Below are 19,865 nucleotides of genomic sequence, written 5' to 3' on the forward strand. Positions count from 1 at the left end.
GTTGAGGAACCGAAATCCGTTGGTCTTGCGTATCATCGGCAACGAAACCTCCAAAGCTCTCGAGCCCCCAATTGTTATGTGCGTATTGTCGCTAACCAATAACGATTGTCGAACCTCGAGTTGTGTTTCCAAAGCACAGAGATTTATTCGCAAATAATAGAATATATATATGCTCAAGCGAAGTAATAGTAAATACAGCCGTTACTTATCGCAGGCGCTCTGGATCCAGTGCAGTCATTCAATCCTGAAGTCTGGGGACAAGATGTCTGCACTCTAGATCACAAGCTGCTGCTTATATACACAATCAAATACAGTAATACAATGAAGATGGTATAGCTTGCATCTATTGGTCCGGGTCTCAGGAATGTCCAAGGGGTCGTCAATCATTGGCTGGTTCATCCTAAGGAATCCAAAGGAGGGGGTCATCTCTGCAGGGGGTATGCTCTGCTCTTCCCGCCAGGTGTCCTTAGTCTTAAGTAGTTCATAATTCCCTATCATTCATAACTTGCGTATGCACTCTGCGATTCCCTCGCAGAGTGAACCAAACAGTAGGATATGTAATAAGGTTCATTATGATACCACTCATGATGTTATTTCTTTAACCCATTCCGTGTATTTCACTAATATGCATGTAACTCTGATATAACATATAAATACTACTATGTTTCGACATAACTGACTATGTGTTGCAACTATCATTAATGTGTACTATTTTATAAGTATGCGTGTTTGTGCGAATGTATGGTAAAAGACCAATTACTGTTGCTGCCACGTGTAGTGGATGCGTACGCCCTTTCACGCCGTAGCGTGCCCTTGTACGACATAGCGTACCGTACGCATCTTTTCAAACAAAGACAACCAAGTTTGCTAGACTTTAATTGAAATGACTTTATCCAATTTGTTGACTTCGACATAATGATTGTGTCCAAGTAAGGCAGCCACCAGTGGTACCACCTCATGCCCATGATAAGCACATTGACATGCCTGGACAAACAATCAAAAAATATTATATTATATTATATTATATTTTTATCCCAACCCCAATTTTTCATGGAATCTTTACCCTTTGTGACGTCACAATAAGTAGAGGTGGGGACGTTGGTCATCTAGGCCCCTCCGCAGCGAGATCATTCAAGTAGGTCATCAAATGATGGAAAATCCTATATAGTAACAAGCAGCCCAGCATCAGCTAGTAGCAGAATGATAGACGCATCATGCAATCATCAACACCTTCATCAGCAACCTCCTCATTAGTCCAGTATCCAATTGTCCAATGCAAACTAACTCCCCTAATGCAATCCATGATTCCCAAGAGATGTCCTTGCACACTACGGCTGCTGCTGCTGCTGGGGGTGACACATCGATACAGAAGGGGAGCAAGAAGAGTAAGTCTAGTTTTACACAACAATTCTACGCAATCGTTTGCAAGAGGACCAAAGTACGACACCCAGTACCCTATTTTTACAGCAGATCACTAAAGCCATAACAGCTATTTTAGCATTGGATGGACGTCCAATTTACGCCATCAATGTATCAGGTTTTAACAGATTAATTAAGGTCATGTGTTCACGCTACCAGATTCCATCTCAATTCCATTTCTCTCTGTTATGTTCGTATTGTCGCTGCCAATAAATATTGTCCAATGCGATTAATGTGGTTCCAACGCACAAAGAGATTTAGTAGCATAAGATAGCAGAATCAACCATGATGATGTATAAGAAGGCATAACAAAATACAGGAAAGTATATCTGAATACATTACGCATGCGCCCCTGGATCCAGGTGCAGGTTCAGAAGTCTGCAGTCAAAGAGATTTAATACTGGACCAGGGCTTATTTACAGCTTGAGTTAACATAAACTGCGATGATGTCACAAATATAGACAGATAACACTAAGAAAGTTCTTCATTGGTCCAGGGTTTACGATGTTCCAGTAGACTGCTGGTCATAGGTCAGTTCATTTTATCTCTTTCCAAAGGTGGGGACTTACTCCAATGGTTGCCTATGGGTCTTCCAGATGATAAACCAGTTTAAACTGATCCATAATCAAAGTGCTTTTGAGTATTAATCTCATACCATTCATATCTTGGGATCTCTATGTGTGATCGCTACTCTGTTGATACCAGATTTCTGCTGCTAAAATATAGATTAATATGAGACCAAACTCCACACATTTCTGAGGACCTGAACCATTATTACCTTTACTGCAGTATTTTCTATATATAAATAATCTCTAATACATTTACTAATAAATGAATGTGTATTGGAGTTTTAATAAATGTGTACTATTTACAAATGTAAGTGTAAATGTAAGTGTGTGTGTTATTTACATGTGCAATTGCGTTATTAACTGCAGTGTTCTAATCACAAACTTAATATTAATCAATTTAGCCTAGTTCATCCCGTTATTTGACTTTGACAATCCCGAACAACAACTCCTCAGAAGTACCGGGAAGGAAAAAGTCATTCGGTCCTTAGAAAATGTCATTGTACCAACTGTCTCCTATACTACGGATATGTGGACAAGCGATAATGGTCAAACAAAAGACTATATGACCATGATAGCCCACTGGGTAGGTGTATCGCCATCAGCAACAGCAGCGCAGGTAGTTTTATCATCATCACCCTCCTCATTCATTCAGCATAGTAGAGCTAGCACTCAATGCCAGCACTCTGTCATTTGTCCACTTACTAGTACAGATGGGATTCTGCCCCTCACACAATTGTGTTCAGATTGAAACACTTGGGATTTTAAAAGCAAGAAGGAATGTCTTGTGTCCACTCTGAATTACTAATATACTATTGCTACCAGTAGCCACAGGCTGTGTACACGTCACTCTCTCACACCCACGTTGTCAGCAGCTGATCTGTGCAGTAAAATCTCAGCTATTTCAGTATACATTGATTACCTCTTTCACCCTGTCCAGAGAATCTTATTTTACACTGACTGAGATATATAATAAACCAAATGGTCTTTGTACTCCCAGTACAGTGACTGTTATTGATGATGAGCTGTGCACTGATATATTACCTTCACATTTATAAAATAATGAGCTTAGAAAAAAAGAAAAAAGATAATTATTCATAAAAACAAATTAATTAATGAAATCCGCTGATTCTCGGGGTCACAGGCTCACAGCCCATCTTACTTTCTTCCCAAATGATTCTGGTTGTGACAAAAGCTGATGCATTATTGTATTCAACACGTTTCTCTTTAGCACCATCCTGCTTGTATATTTCAGGGTCTTGTGAAGAGGATTTCTGCTCCTTTCAGCACGGAGGGGTAGGAGGAGGGAGTCACTGCCTCTCTGGAGTAATATTCAGAGTACTGAGCGCTATTACTGATGTCCTTGCACTGGGTCAGAGGGTTTTTGTTTCTAGGTAAATGCAGCACAAGTAGACTCACCAGAGCTGTGATCAGTGGTAGAAAAGAATCAGCTTAATAGATGAATTTGGCAGATATTGCAGGAAAGGGAGAAGTGTCAGGAAATCTTCTGAACAGCTCACAAGTTGTGTGATCGAGTTTCATCTGTCTCTCAGTCAGTTCTCCTCCCATGTTACATTGATAGCGTGTGACTCCCTGAGTGTGACTGTCGCTGTGTGGAGTCAGCCTGTCTGTCCGCTCAGTACTCAGATCCCACTGTGCGGGGTTACTCCACCAGTATCCTCTACAGCAACGTTCCCTGGTGTTCTGAGTGCTACAAATCCTGTATGTAACCAGCTCCACAAACCTTCACAGAAGTCAAACAAAGAAGAAAATTGAAAACTAGTTGTTTCATTCTAAAATATGTCAGTGTGATACCCAACACAATTACTCAGTACAGCGGGCAAAGCACATTGCAGAAGGGAAGTGTGAGAAGTGGTACTATGCACTTACCTCATATCCCAGTACCAAGAACAGGAGAAGTGGTACTATGCACTTTCCTCAGTGGCGCACGCAGGGGGGGGTTTCTGAGTCTCTAGAAACCCCCCCCCCCTGCGCTAACAAAGTGGCCACTGTCCTATACAGCAGCCGCGGCGCTGTCAAAGAAGCGTCCGCGGCGGTGCTGTATTGTATACAGCACCGCCGCAGACGCTTCTTAGACAGCGCCGTGGCTGCTGTTTAGGACAGCACTGGCGAAACGGAGCTGCCCCCCCCCCCCGACAATCCTCTGTGCGCCCCTGTTCCTCATATCCCAGTATACAGGACAGAAGAAGTGGTACTATGCAGGTAACACATATCCCAGTATACAGAACAGGAGAAGTAGTACTATGCAGGTAACACATATCCTAGTACACAGAACAGGAGAAGTGGTACTATGCAGGTAACACATATCCCAGTATACAGAACAGGAGAAGTAGTACTATGCAGGTAACACATATCCTAGTACACAGAACAGGAGAAGTGGTACTATGCAGGTAACACATATCCCAGTATACAGTATACAGAACAGGAGAAGTGGTACTATGCAGGTATCATATATAGTAGTATACAGACCAGAAGAAGTGGTACTATGCAGCTGTCCATGTATACGAATAATTACAGACACTGAGAACGTGTCCTGGGGGGTTGTGAATTTGTGATGATAAATCTGAGGTTGATCGCAGACGTCATGAAACTGTCTCATAATTGCACAATTCAGCTTCAATTTACAAAATAGATAATAAAGTGCCTCAAACACTGTGTGAGATATTGTATTTCTTACATAAATTATACACATTTCATGCACTTGATTCAAATATTTTCTCTTGCACTTGAATCCACAGAAACATTTATCTATATCAGGACATGTGGGCAGATGTCACAGCCAGGAATCCAGTATTGCCCCCGCAGCTCAGGGTGTATGTGACCCCAGGGGGTGCTGTATGAATGTCATTCTCAGTAATTCATGTGGGTATGAACTGTGCATAGACTGAAGCTTCTGAATGTCTTGTGGGATCTCTCCCCTGCTTCATTACCCTCAGGAAGAGGCACAGGGAGTTGTCCACAGGTAGGTATTCCCCCTGGTAGATAGTCCCTCAGATCAATAGTACCTCAGGTAGATAGTGCCTCAGATCAGTAGTACTTTAGGTAGATAGTGCCTCAGCTCAGTAGTACCCCAGGTAGATAGTGCCTCAGATAGGTAGTACCCCAGGTAGATAGTGCCTCAGCTCAGTAGTACCTCAGGTAGATAGTGCCTCAGCTCCAGTAGTACCCCAGGTAGATAGTGCCTCAGATAGGTAGTACCCCAGGTAGATAGCACCTCAGATCGGTAGTACCTCAGGTAGATAGTGCCTCAGCTCCAGTAGTACCCCAGGTAGATAGTGCCTCAGCTCAGTAGTACCCCAGGTAGATAGTGCCTCAGATAGGTAGTACCCCAGGTAGATAGTGCCTCAGCTCAGTAGTACCTCAGGTAGATAGTGCCTCAGCTCCAGTAGTACCCCAGGTAGATAGCGCCTCAGATAGGTAGTACCCCAGGTAGATAGCGCCTCAGATAGGTAGTACCCCAGGTAGATAGCACCTCAGATCGGTAGTACCTCAGGTAGATAGTGCCTCAGCTCAGTAGTACCTACAGTTGATAGTGCCTCAGCTCAATAGTACCCCAGGTAGATAGTCCCTCAGATCAATAGTACCTCAGGTAGATAGTCCCTCAGATCAATAGTACCTCAGGTAGATAGTCCCTCAGATCAATAGTACCTCAGGTAGATAGTGCCTCAGATCAGTAGTACCTCAGGTAGATAGTGCCTCAGCTCCAGTAGTACCCCAGGTAGATAGTGCCTCAGATAGGTAGTACCCCAGGTAGATAGCGTCTCAGATCGGTAGTACCCCAGGTAGATAGTGCCTCAGCTCCAGTAGTACCCCAGGTAGATAGTGCCTCAGATCGGTAGTACTCCAGGTAGATAGCGTCTCAGATCGGTAGTACCTCAGGTAGATAGTCCCTCAGCTCAGTAGTACCCCAGGAAGATAGTGACTCAGATCGCTAGTACCCCAGGAAGATAGTGACTCAGATCGGTAGTACCCCAGGTAGATAGTGCCTCAGCTCAGTAGTACCCCAGGTAGAAAATGCCTCAGATTGGTAGTACCCCAGGTAGATAGTGCCTCAGATAGGTAGTACCCCAGGTAGAGAGTGACTCAGATCGGTAGTACTCCAGGTAGATAGCGTCTCAGATCGGTAATACCCCAGGTGGAGAGTGACTCAGATCGGTAGTACCCCAGGTAGATAGTGACCCAGATTGATAGTACCCCAGGTAGATAGTGACTCAGATAGGTAGTAGCCAAGGTAGATAGTGCCTCAGATTGGTAGTCCACACATAGGGAGTCCCACAGGTAGGTAGTTACTTAGGTAGGTAGTACCCCAGGTAGGTAGTCCCTCAGATCGGCAGTAGCCCAGGTAGATAGGGCCTCAGATCAGTAGTACCCCAGGTAGAAAGGTCCTCAGGTAGGTAATGCTTCAGATGGGTAGTCCCTCAGGTAGGTAGTCCTTCAGATTGGTCGTACCACAGTTATCTAGTCTTATTACAGTTTAACAAAATACAAGGTAAAGGTAAAGGTAAGGGTGAGGGTGAGCTTTGTTTATCTTCTCTGGGTTTTCTTCTATGTTCCCATCTGTCAAGTTCTTTTCTATAATCAATGTAATCAATCACCAGTTTATTGATAAAATTTCTTTTGATGGTAAATAATATTTTGCTGCATTTTATTGGCTCTCTCTGTTTCTCCCTCAAGTGCTCATTTAATAGTCATGTCAAGCGGCTTTTTTATCCATTAAAGGTAATGAATATTATAATGTTTCTGCTTTGGTTTTTCGTCTGCCTCGTTCCTCCTCTCTCGTTTTTCTCACATTCTATGAAACTAATCACATCCAGTGCTGGATACGTACAACTCTTATCAGGTGAACCCAAATCCAAACCGCTCATCGCTAAAAAATAGTCTATTGTCTGATGAAAATTCAGAAAAAAACTACTTTCTAGTAACCAATAATTATTATCTCCTTAACAATAGAATATGGGGCAGATCTGTACAGTTCCTTCAAATATATTTTTACACCATTTTCAGATTCTTCCTCTTTTATAGAATATTCTTCAGAGAGAATTATTTTCAGATTTGACCCCGGACTGTTAACATCTTAATTACTGCAGCAATATATTCAGTTGTTACAGTGGATGACTCAGCTGTCACTTTATGGGAGTTATTGATGACCAGCCCTAGTTAATGTTCAATAACATAACCGGTACCAGGGAATGGATGTTGTTAATATGAGAGTGATTATAAGCTAAGGAGCCCCCGGCTGGCGCTATTGATAGGGGCGGGTCTGGTGAGGAATCTGAGATTGTAGATAAATTACAGTTCAATATTGGAGCAGTGCTGAGACATCAGAATCACTGTCCAAGATTCCCGGGACGCAGATTTATATCGTATTTCTCTCTAATCTCTGCTCTAAATGCTCCACAATGTAATTGTCACCTTACTAGGAGTTTGAGCTAAATGTAATATGAATTGGGTGTAATTAGGGCTACGCTGCAGTATATAACTTTAACAACTAAAAAAAAAATAAGAAATCACCAAATCTCTGCTGTACATTCAGGGAGATAAAACTGATTCACTATTCTGCAAATAAATACAAAGAATAAAAATCTTTATTTTAGATAATAAAGTGACAGGAGAGTATAGAAAACCGGTAAGTACAGAAAATAGAGGATTCAGCTACTGCAGAAACGCTTATTGTCTAAGCTTATATGGTGAAGAGAAATCTCTATTAAGCTGACTGGGCTACGGGCGTATTAGCCTAGGGCAGAATAAACCCTTAATAAGGCCCTGTCCGCACATAAAGTGCTAAATAAACTGGTCATTTGGTGATTATACGGACTGAAAGGTGTTCATTTATGTTCTATGATAAATCTTACTTGCCTACCTTTGGCAAGTTGTATCCGGGAGAGGCGCGTGTCTAGAGGGCAGGAGAGGGCGGGGCATGGTGAATCTCGTCACATTGGCCCATGTCAAGTATGCCGTTTCGCCGTGGGGGGCGGGGCTAAAATGACGCGATTCACCACGACATGGGTCATTTTAGCCCCACAATTGCAGAATGCTGGAGATTTGCCAGCTCTCCCGGGAGTCCGTGAGACCAACCCGAATTTCGGTAGTCTCCCAGACATTCCGGGAGAGTTGGCAAGTATGTGATAAATAGATGCAGCCAATCAAGAGCTGCCAGCATGGGAAACAACTGTGAATGGCTGGTTGACTAAGAAGAGTCTGGCGTAATCCTGGCTATAGTCATTGTTGGGGGTTTTATGCACAGAACGGTTACTTTTGGGTGCAGCCTGGGACTAGCTTTACCCGGGGCAGAAGGACCACATGCTTGTAGTTTCCCTGTTATACTGTTATAGTGGAATCCAGACCTGACACCCAGCCTCCGGGACTGAGTGAGAATTCGGCTAGGGGTATATACTGCCCATTTTTCTTACATTTTGCTTATTTTGGGGGTGGGTGGGTGCTGTTTTATTACATATGTGACTTTTGTGTTTATTGTTTTGTCTGTGTGTTCCTACAAATGCTCTCTCCTGCCAAACAGAAAAGTATCGGACAAGAGGAGTCTTCTGTTATCACAGATCTGTATCTCTAGGTACTTAGATCAATGTAATAAAACACACAAAATACCCCATGTAATTAAGAACAATGTGCATTGACTGTCTAAGAAAACACTTTGCATCATGTCAAGTGTGTTTCTTAATGTGTAATCTTGAAATTCCCTGCAATCAATTTTGCTGCCACCAGATGGCACCTTGACAAAATTGTACTAAGCATGTTAGATTAATTAAAGTATTTTATTTTTTAACAGCCAAACGATAAATACACCATAATACTAACCACTGAGCCACCCTATCAATATACTAAGATACTAACCACTGAGCCATCCTATACGTACACTATAATACTATCTACTGAACCACCTTAAAATATACTATAATACTATCCACTGAGCCACCCCATAAATACACTCTAGTACTAACCACTGAGCCACCCAATAAATTCACTATAATTTTACCTACTAATCCACCTTATAAATAAGTTATAATACTAACCACTAAGCCATCCTATAAATAGACTATAATAATAACCATGGATCCACCTTAAAAATACACTATAATACTATAAACTGAACTACTCTATAAATACACTATAATACTAACTACTGAGCCACTCTAGAAATACATTATAATACTAACCACTGACCCACTGTGTTATCCATAGTTAGTGGGAGAAGCCATTTGTCTTTTGTGGTCACGTCCCTTTCAGGGGTTATACAATGGGCCCCAAGAAGTGGCTTACAAGGGCCCGAAGTCCCCTTGGCAGCATGGACCATAGGGCACTATGTGATGGCAACAGAATTGTCTAACATCATATATAGCCTGTTGCATCTGTAAGAGATGCTAAACTGAGACGTATTTTATGATAAAAATGGATAATTGTATTTAGTGAAAGTGGTAGGCTTTTTTGTTTAAACTATTGCAGTGCATCTACCTGGAGATTGTTCTACGTGTCAGGACTGTTGCAGGATGCATGCACCTTGCAGTGTAGTGGGGGGACTGGGGGGGGGGGGGGTCTGTGCTCCTGGGAACCTCTTTTATATATCACATACAGACCCGTACTGAAATGCCCTGTGTGATTTGCTGCATAAAGTTCAAGCAGCTGCTAAAACCATGTACTTCTGTCTTTGGTGTCAATTGTTCCCTATTAGATTGCAAGCTCCTGTGAGCAAGGTCTTCCCTCCATTTGTCTCCTGCTTTCAATATATGTTCTCTGTATCTCTCTGCTGTACAGTGCTGTGGAATATGTTGGCACTTTAGAAATAAATGCTGATATTAATAATATCTGCCTGTGCACCTACATGGGAGGTGGGAGAAGAGGGAACGGGGACAGTAGGGTCAGGACCTGTCACAGCCCATCCTATCAGTATGTAATGAGACCACTCAGGGGTGCAGGCCTCCTATGTAGTCAGTGGCAGACTACCGTGGGTGCAGGGATGGTGTTTGCTACGGGTCCAAAGGCAAAATTACCGCAGTCCTCTCTCCTCTGCGGGGGCTCAGGAGGATAGGGTAACATTATCAGGCCCCTACCCAAACCTAGTTATGGGACTCAGCAGTGCCCAGTTCTGCCCCTGTATGTAGAAATTCCCAGACAGCTAGATGCATACACAGGTAACAGAGGGGAACACTACATAACAACATTTGGAGGAGTCTCCGACAAAGGAGTCTGTTCTTTGTATGAAATCTGCTCTGATCTTCTCTGCATGTGTGGGGGCCTGATCTCTTGGGGTCACACTCATTGTACCTGTATATACAATGAGAGGATATATATATATATATGTATATATATATAAAATCCGTGGTCACACTCATTGTACCTGTATATACGATGAGAGGATAGATATATATATATATATATATATATATATATATATATATATATATATATATATGTATATATATATAAAATCCGTGGTCACACTCATTGTACCTGTATATATATATAGTGTAGCAAAGAGGCCTATTTGCCACAAATCTCCTCCATGGGGATAGGTGAGGTCCTGGGAAGTCTACAGGTACAGGCTGCAGAAAGAGATAAGCTCTACCAGACCAAGAACCCTAGGTGTAATACACACATATGAAGAATTGGGTCTAATGTTGCAATTAGACCAGAGGGAGGATCTTTTCAATTATAAGAGGTGACTGATGCTGAACAAGACGTCCAGTGGCTAGAGAGCTATGATGGTTAGCATTAGGGTCATAAGGAGGTGTAGGCAACTTGATGTTGTTTACTTGTGTCATCCTGACGAAAGTTTGCTGTTTATTGTGTCATGAACAATAAAAGTTCTCTGTTCAGCAAGAAGTTGAGAGGATGTATATTTATAGATAGATACATATATACATAGATATAAGCTGCGGTCACACTCGTTGTACCTGTATACACGATTGGAGGATGTATCTATATATATATATTTATATATAGATACATAGATAGATAGACATAAGTTGTGGTCACACATGTACCTGTATACACAATGAGAGGATGTAGATATATATATATATATATATATATATATATATATATATATAGATAGATAGACATAAGTTGTGGTCACACTCGCTGTACCTGTATACACGATGAGAGGATGTATATATATATATATATATATATATATATATATATATATATATATATAGATAGATATAAGCTGCGGTCACACTCGTTGTACCTGTATACACGATGAGAGGATGTATATATATATATATATATATATATATATATAGACATAAGTTTTGGTCACACGTGTACCTGTATATACGATGAGAGGATATATATATATATATAGATAGACATAAGTTGTGGTCACACTCGTTGTACCTGTATACACGATGAGAGGATGTATATATATATATATATATAGATAGATAGACATAAGTTGTGGTCACACTCGCTGTACCTGTATACACGATGAGAGGATGTATATATATATATATATATATATATATATATATATATATATAGATAGATATAAGCTGCGGTCACACTCGTTGTACCTGTATACACGATGAGAGGATGTATATATATATATATATATATATATATAGATAGACATAAGTTGTGGTCACACTCGCTGTACCTGTATACACGATGAGAGGATGTATATATATATATATATATATATATATAGATAGATATAAGCTGCGGTCACACTCGTTGTACCTGTATACACAATGAGAGGATGTATATATATATATATATATATATAGATAGACATAAGTTGTGGTCACACTCGCTGTACCTGTATATACGATGAGAGGATGTATATATATATATATATATATATAGATAGACATAAGTTGTGGTCACACTCGCTGTACCTGTATACACGATGAGAGGATGTATATATATATATATATATATATATATAGATAGACATAAGTTGTGGTCACACTCGCTGTACCTGTATACACGATGAGAGGATGTATATATATATATATATATATATATATATATATATATATATATAGATAGATATAAGCTGCGGTCACACTCGTTGTACCTGTATACACGATGAGAGGATGTATATATATATATATATATATATATAGATAGACATAAGCTGCGGTCACACTCGTTGTACCTGTATATACGATGAGAGGATGTATATATATATATATATATAGATAGACATAAGTTGTGGTCACACTCGCTGTACCTGTATACACGATGAGAGGATGTATATATATATATATATATATATATATAGACATAAGTTGTGGTCACACTCGCTGTACCTGTATACACGATGAGAGGATGTATATATATATATATATATATATAGATAGACATAAGTTGTGGTCACACTCGCTGTACCTGTATACACGATGAGAGGATGTATATATATATATATATATATATATAGATAGACATAAGTTGTGGTCACACTCGCTGTACCTGTATACACGATGAGAGGATGTATATATATATATATATATATAGATAGACATAAGTTGTGGTCACACTCGCTGTACCTGTATACACGATGAGAGGATGTATATATATATATATATATATAGATAGACATAAGTTGTGGTCACACTCGCTGTACCTGTATACACGATGAGAGGATGTTTATATATATATATATATATATATAGATAGATAGATATAAGCTGCGGTCACACTCGTTGTACCTGTATACACGATGAGAGGATGTATATATATATATATATATATATAGATAGACATAAGTTGTGGTCACACTCGCTGTACCTGTATACACGATGAGAGGATGTATATATATATATATATATATATATATATATATATAGATAGATAGATATAAGTTGTGGTCACACTCGCTGTACCTGTATACACGATGAGAGGATGTATATATATATATATATATATATAGATAGACATAAGCTGCGGTCACACTCGCTGTACCTGTATACACGATGAGAGGATGTATATATATATATATATATATATATAGACATAAGCTGTGGTCACACTCGTTGTACCTGTATACACGATGAGAGGATGTATATATATATACATATATATATATAGACATAAGCTGCGGTCACACTCGTTGTACCTGTATATACGATGAGAGGATGTATATATATATATATATATATATATATAGACATAAGCTGTGGTCACACTCGTTGTACCTGTATACACGATGAGAGGATGTATATATATATATATATATATATATATATATATAGACATAAGCTGCGGTCACACTCGTTGTACCTGTATACACGATGAGAGGATGTATATATATATATATATATATATATATATATATATATATATAGACATAAGCTGCGGTCACACTCGTTGTACCTGTATATACGATGAGAGGATGTATATATATATATATATATATATATATATATATATAGACATAAGCTGTGGTCACACTCGTTGTACCTGTATACACGATGAGAGGATGTATATATGTATATATATATATATATATATATATATAGACATAAGCTGTGGTCACACTCGTTGTACCTGTATACACGATGAGAGGATGTATATATATATATATATATATATAGACATAAGCTGCGGTCACACTCGTTGTACCTGTATATACGATGAGAGGATGTATATATATATATATATATATATATATATATATATAGACATAAGCTGTGGTCACACTCGTTGTACCTGTATACACGATGAGAGGATGTATATATATATATATATATATATATATATATAGACATAAGTTGTGGTCACACTCGCTGTACCTGTATACACGATGAGAGGATGTATATATATATATATATATATATAGACATAAGCTGCGGTCACACTCGTTGTACCTGTATATACGATGAGAGGATGTATATATATATATATATATATATATAGACATAAGTTGTGGTCACACTCGCTGTACCTGTATACACGATGAGAGGATGTATATATATATATATATATATATATATAGACATAAGCTGCGGTCACACTCGCTGTACCTGTATACACGATGAGAGGATGTATATATATATATATATATATATATATATAGACATAAGTTGTGGTCACACTCGCTGTACCTGTATACACGATGAGAGGATGTATATATATATATATATATATATAGATAGACATAAGTTGTGGTCACACTCGCTGTACCTGTATACACGATGAGAGGATGTATATATATATATATATATATATATAGATAGACATAAGTTGTGGTCACACTCGCTGTACCTGTATACACGATGAGAGGATGTATATATATATATATATATATATATATATAGACATAAGTTGTGGTCACACTCGCTGTACCTGTATACACGATGAGAGGATGTATATATATATATATATATATATAGACATAAGTTGTGGTCACACTCGCTGTACCTGTATATACGATGAGAGGATGTATATATATATATATATATATATATAGACATAAGCTGCGGTCACACTCGCTGTACCTGTATACACGATGAGAGGATGTATATATATATATATATATAGATAGACATAAGTTGTGGTCACACTCGCTGTACCTGTATACACGATGCTCCTTCAGATGAAGTTTAGACTTTTCACTTGAGTTCTTTCTTACACTGTAAAGGTCATATTATTACCATAACGAAACAAGGGTTAAGCGCCCTCGGTGGGAGAGGAGAAATCTTGGTCCGCAGGAGTCTTTGATGTCCACTCGAAGTCTGATACTGGAACTTGTGTGAATGTCAACCAATAGGGACAGGGCTGGCTGACATTATGTCTACGGGTTATCATTATTATTTTTTTTTAACCTAATCGATCGTTTCTCCAACCACAATGATGCTTCAGGGCATCTCCCACTGCTGGGGAGTGATTGACCATTGGGTATCATTAGGAATAAAGCTATTCCTTCTGTTTCTCCTCTATTCCCGGACTCCGCTGACCTTTCACTCAGGAACCAGCTGGAGCCCAGAGATATTTAATTGAATGGATTCTTTAGATGTATTTATGTTTTTGGTGTAAGGGAAGGAGGAGGGCTGCAAAAAAAACTTTCCATGACCTTCAAAGCCTAATTGATAGGATTTTTTATAGACTTGTTGAGATTTGCTTTCTGGGCCCTGTTGTTTGGTATGAGCCCCTTAGAACTTCAGGAGAGAAGAAGAGTCAACTGCTGGAAGCAGTTCCCCAGCGACGGAGGAACAATCAATACTAAGCATCTCATACAGTTCTGGCTGCTTCTCACCGCTTGCTGGAGTACTGCATTAACAGGCTGGGCTCATCCTAATTTCCCAAGCCTCGCTCATTAATCTGAGCAATCTGAGGAGAGAGGCAACATGAAACACACTGAGGTAGACTTAAAAAAACCCAGAAAAAAATCGAATCTCCTGCTCAGTAAGATATACAGCAATTTCCAGACATTTTCTCACTCTGACTTGTTTAGATTACAATTATACACCTTCATAGAACCTATATATTAACCAAAGTGCTTTACTCATCTGTATATCTCCTCTGGCACTTACCGCATCATAGGAAACCGAGGCAAGAAAGGAACGTGATGAATCCAGTCGGTGACAATTGACACTGTGTAATTGTATCCGTGTTGTTTTAAAGAGCAATTTAATTACACATTTGCCTCTATGGCAGTGGGCCCGAGTTGGTTTATTTTGCTTTTATTTCAGTCCTTTCAAAGAGCGCACTAAAAGGGATTTTTAAAGGATACAACAAGATCAACAGATAAGCAGCTAATTTTGTGTACTTAGGGAGAGAATGATTGAGAATAATTCCCAGCGGAGCTCGCAGAGTGTTGCCATGAAAAGCAAAAAGCTGAACAGATCTTAAAAGAATTTCAGCATAAACGCTGAATGCAGGAATTAAATATTCATGCTGCTGCCCTGGAATCTACTAGAAAAGTTTTGTATAAAAACAGTAATAATAGAGAAAGAATATGTTTACATGTATTAAAAAGTATTAATGCTACTAACAGGAAAAATAACTAATTCTTCAAAGTTTAGGTTCGTTTCCAGCATTCTGCAGTTTTCAGTAAAAGCGACTGAATCTGGTAAATACGACGGATGTGATTGATATGTAGATAAGAAACGCAATGTGTTGTTGTCCTTTAGCGGATCATAGGCAGGAGCCGGTTAACGGCGTCTGATAGATGTGTCCTACTTAAAAGGCAAAAGTCCTTCAGCCGAGGGACAGGAGAAAGCTGAATCTACTTCTAAATACATGAACACAGGACACTGAACTTTCCAGATTAGTATCTTATTATAACTTTTCTCCATTTCCTCAATGTATGGCTGATATTACTGTGGATACTGAGGGGACTGTCTTCTACGACCTGGGGCTCAAACCTCTTTTTTAATGGGCAAAGTGCAGCTAAAAATATTGGGCCTGATTCATTAAGGATCTTAATTTAAGAAGCTTCTTATGTCAGTCTCCTGGACAAAACCATGTTACAATGCAAGGGGTGCATATTAGTATTCTGTTTTGCACATAAGTTAAATGCTGACTGTTTTTTCATGTAGCACACAAATATCAACTTTAAATTTCAGTGTACAAATAAGCTATCAAGTATTTGTGTGTTACATGAAAAAACAGTCAGCATTTAACTTATGTGCAAAACAGAATACTAATATGCACCCCTTGCATTGTAACATGGTTTTGTCCAAGAGACTGAAATAAGAAGTTTCTGAGGTTAAGATCCTTAATGAATCAGGCCCATTATTCTCTACTAAAGTGCAATTAGAAGTTGCAGAATGCGTCACATTTGGGATGAGAGGTGTTGCGGGGGGGAATGCGCCATCTCAATGCGCCATCTCTACGGCTTAATCTCATTTCAGTAATCTCCTCCGCTAAGCCAGTGCCTCCACTCTGTACCTTGTAATAATAACAACCACCTCTTTGTCTGTTTTACCCAGTTTGTTTATTAGTTTATTATGTTTGTCCCCAATTGTAAAGCGCTACGGAATATGTTGGCGCTATATAAATAAATGATGATGATGATGATGAATGGTATAATGTTATTTATCTGCATTGCAAATCGTCTTATAACGCCCTGGGAATAAGGATATCAAACATCACATATAATACACAGGGATCTATGTATTAAATAAGTGTGGAGGTGATCACTCGCCATCGCGACAGATCACGGTGCACCATGCGGGGACTACTCCAGGAGAACCTGCGACTGTTTTTAGCGGTAATTAGCGACAACTGGCAGCTGTGGAAGAGTTGGGGACTTCTAACCAATTCCCAGCAGATGTACTAGGAAGAAACCCCAGTAACGGGATGTACAAAGCGCTCTGCCTGGAGAATAAATCATTAATGTATAAAATAAACAGGATGCAGGATTTCTCTTGTGACATCTTTCTATGAGGATCATCGCCAGAAAACATGATGCTCATCAGATAATAGGATAGTGAAACATATAATTCTAGAAACCTCTATTCATCTTGCTGTATCCCCACCAGTGAAATACATTTACACAGAAAAGAGAAAGTTTCTGCTGCGTCCCGCGGTGTCGGTTCGGCAGAAAGTCTCCTCTAGATTCGTCCCATCGTATAAGGAGACAACCTGGAGAACACCGTGTGAGAGTCCCTACCAGGTCCTTGTATAATATTATTAAAGTATGTTATTTGTTATTAGATAAAACAGTTTCGCAGAGACCTCTGGAAACGTTGTATCACTGTGAGAGTTTTATCACATGAACCTTGATTTATAGAAGCCGCGTTGCTGAGTTACAGTTACAGTCCGTGTGGTGTTGTATTGTGTAACTGTGTCAGCACATATTTTATTTAATGAATAAAGTTGCAGATACTGAAATCTTTCTCCCCTCGCTGCAGATATCTCACTATTATGGAGGTTTATGAAAATCTTTTCACACCGCAGATAATTGTTTAAACTTAAAACAGAAAGAATAAAAGAGGGAACAGTCAGGGACTGACCCATGTCCGAATGCACCTTGCACGCAAGTGAAAAAAGTATTTAACTTGAATACAGTTCCGGGCGTATTCCAGATGTGTTACGCTTTGAATCTTGGTGTAAGTACTCTCTACCTACAGAGTACTCGCCTTATGTAGAGGCACAGAACAGACCGCAGTTATCGCAGTTCTCGCATGTACAAATCAGAACGCATAAATATTTTATTTTATCAAAATTTAAAATAACTGTTAACAGTAAAATAATTTATATAAAGATTTATTTTCAAATATCCAATTTTTTAGTTTTCCTTTTTTCTTACACATTTTGGGCCTGATTTATTAAGGAAAGTAAACCAAAAAAATTAGACTCCTGGACAAAACCATGTTACAGTGCAAGGGGTGCAAATTAGTTTATTATTTTGCACATAAGATAAATACTGGCTGCTTTTTCCTGTAACACACAAATATTTGATAGCGTGAACATGAGCAGAAGGTCCTTCGCCATTGGCCAAGTCAACTCAAGCCCTGATTGGGTGGCTCAGCGCAGTCTTCCCCCTCTCCAGGATCAATCACCTGACTAATTTAATTTATAGCAGGGGTAGAAACATTATCAATTAGGAACAGGGTACAATGGGTGAGTGGGGATTGGGGAAGGACACAGGATATACAATTGGTCAGTGAATGCAGTAATTGATTGTGCTATGTAATCTACCGCTCAATATGAGATGAACATTTGTCCCATTATGCATCAAATTCATCAGAACCAAGTTCAATCGTTCACAAAGGGTTAAGTCTGGGTTTTGCATCAATCAAGATGTGAGACTCTCTAGTCCGTGGCTTGGGAATTGCTCACAGTCCACTTATGAGCGTTTAAACAGTCTCAGAATGATTGCACGTGGCCCTGACTCTGCACATGGCCCTGACCCTGGACGTGGCCCTTACTCTGCACGTGGCCCTGACCCTGGATGTGGCCCTGACCCTGGATGTGGTCCTGACCCTGGATGATGGCCCTGACCCTGTATGATGGCCCTGACCCTGGACGTGGCCCTTACTCTGCACGTGGCCCTGTCCCTGGAAGTGGCCCTGACTCTGGACGTGGCCCTGACCCTGGACGTGGCTCTGACCCTGCACGTGCCCTGACCATGGACGAGGCCCTGACCCTGGATGATGGCCCTTATCTTGGATAATGGCCCTGACCCTGGACGTGGCCCTGACTTTGCACGTGGCCCTGACCCTGGACGTGGCCCTGACCCTGGACGATGGCGCAGTTATTTCTTAGAACCACCTCCTCCTATTCGCAGCAGATATAAAGGTAGAAGGGACCAATATGAAATAACGTTTAGCAATTTAACGAATAAAATGCTTAAAAACACACTCACATCTGGAAGAATATACATAAGCCAACGTGTATAATTTTCTTTCCCGCTGATTGCGGCCCCCGCCTATTGCGCCATATTCCCTATTTAAATTATTTTCAGTTGATTATTTAAGGGGAAGTCAGGAAACCCGAAGGGCCTGGGGCAGCATCCATAGTCCATTTCCCCCATCCTAGGGAGCGTTTATCCGGCAATAACTACATTTTGGTTCTATAAAGGTTTGACATAGAATATCCCTATGCTGGGAAATGACGTTTTCTTTCTATAAGAAGTAAAAGATGAAGAGTTAGAATCGTACATGAAACCAGCCACCCGGATGATTAAACACTGGAGGTCCCGGCTTCATGTTTACTGTTTGTTTCACTTATTTCTCTAATAAAACACCAGGTAAAATAGTGCGGAGGCCCAGATGGAATCACGTTGTTTTCTGCATCCTCTGTTCTGTAATTATTACTCTTCCATTCTGGAATAATACAGATATTTATATAGTACAATCTGCTTTGTGTTATGTGAGTCCCCGGATATGACACAATGGGGTTCCCTGCACCTACATAGGGTGACTAGTTATACAAGGTTGGGTCTTACTCAGA

The sequence above is a fragment of the Mixophyes fleayi genome, chromosome 4 (genome assembly GCF_038048845.1).
Source record: "Mixophyes fleayi isolate aMixFle1 chromosome 4, aMixFle1.hap1, whole genome shotgun sequence".
NCBI lineage: Eukaryota > Metazoa > Chordata > Amphibia > Anura > Limnodynastidae > Mixophyes > Mixophyes fleayi.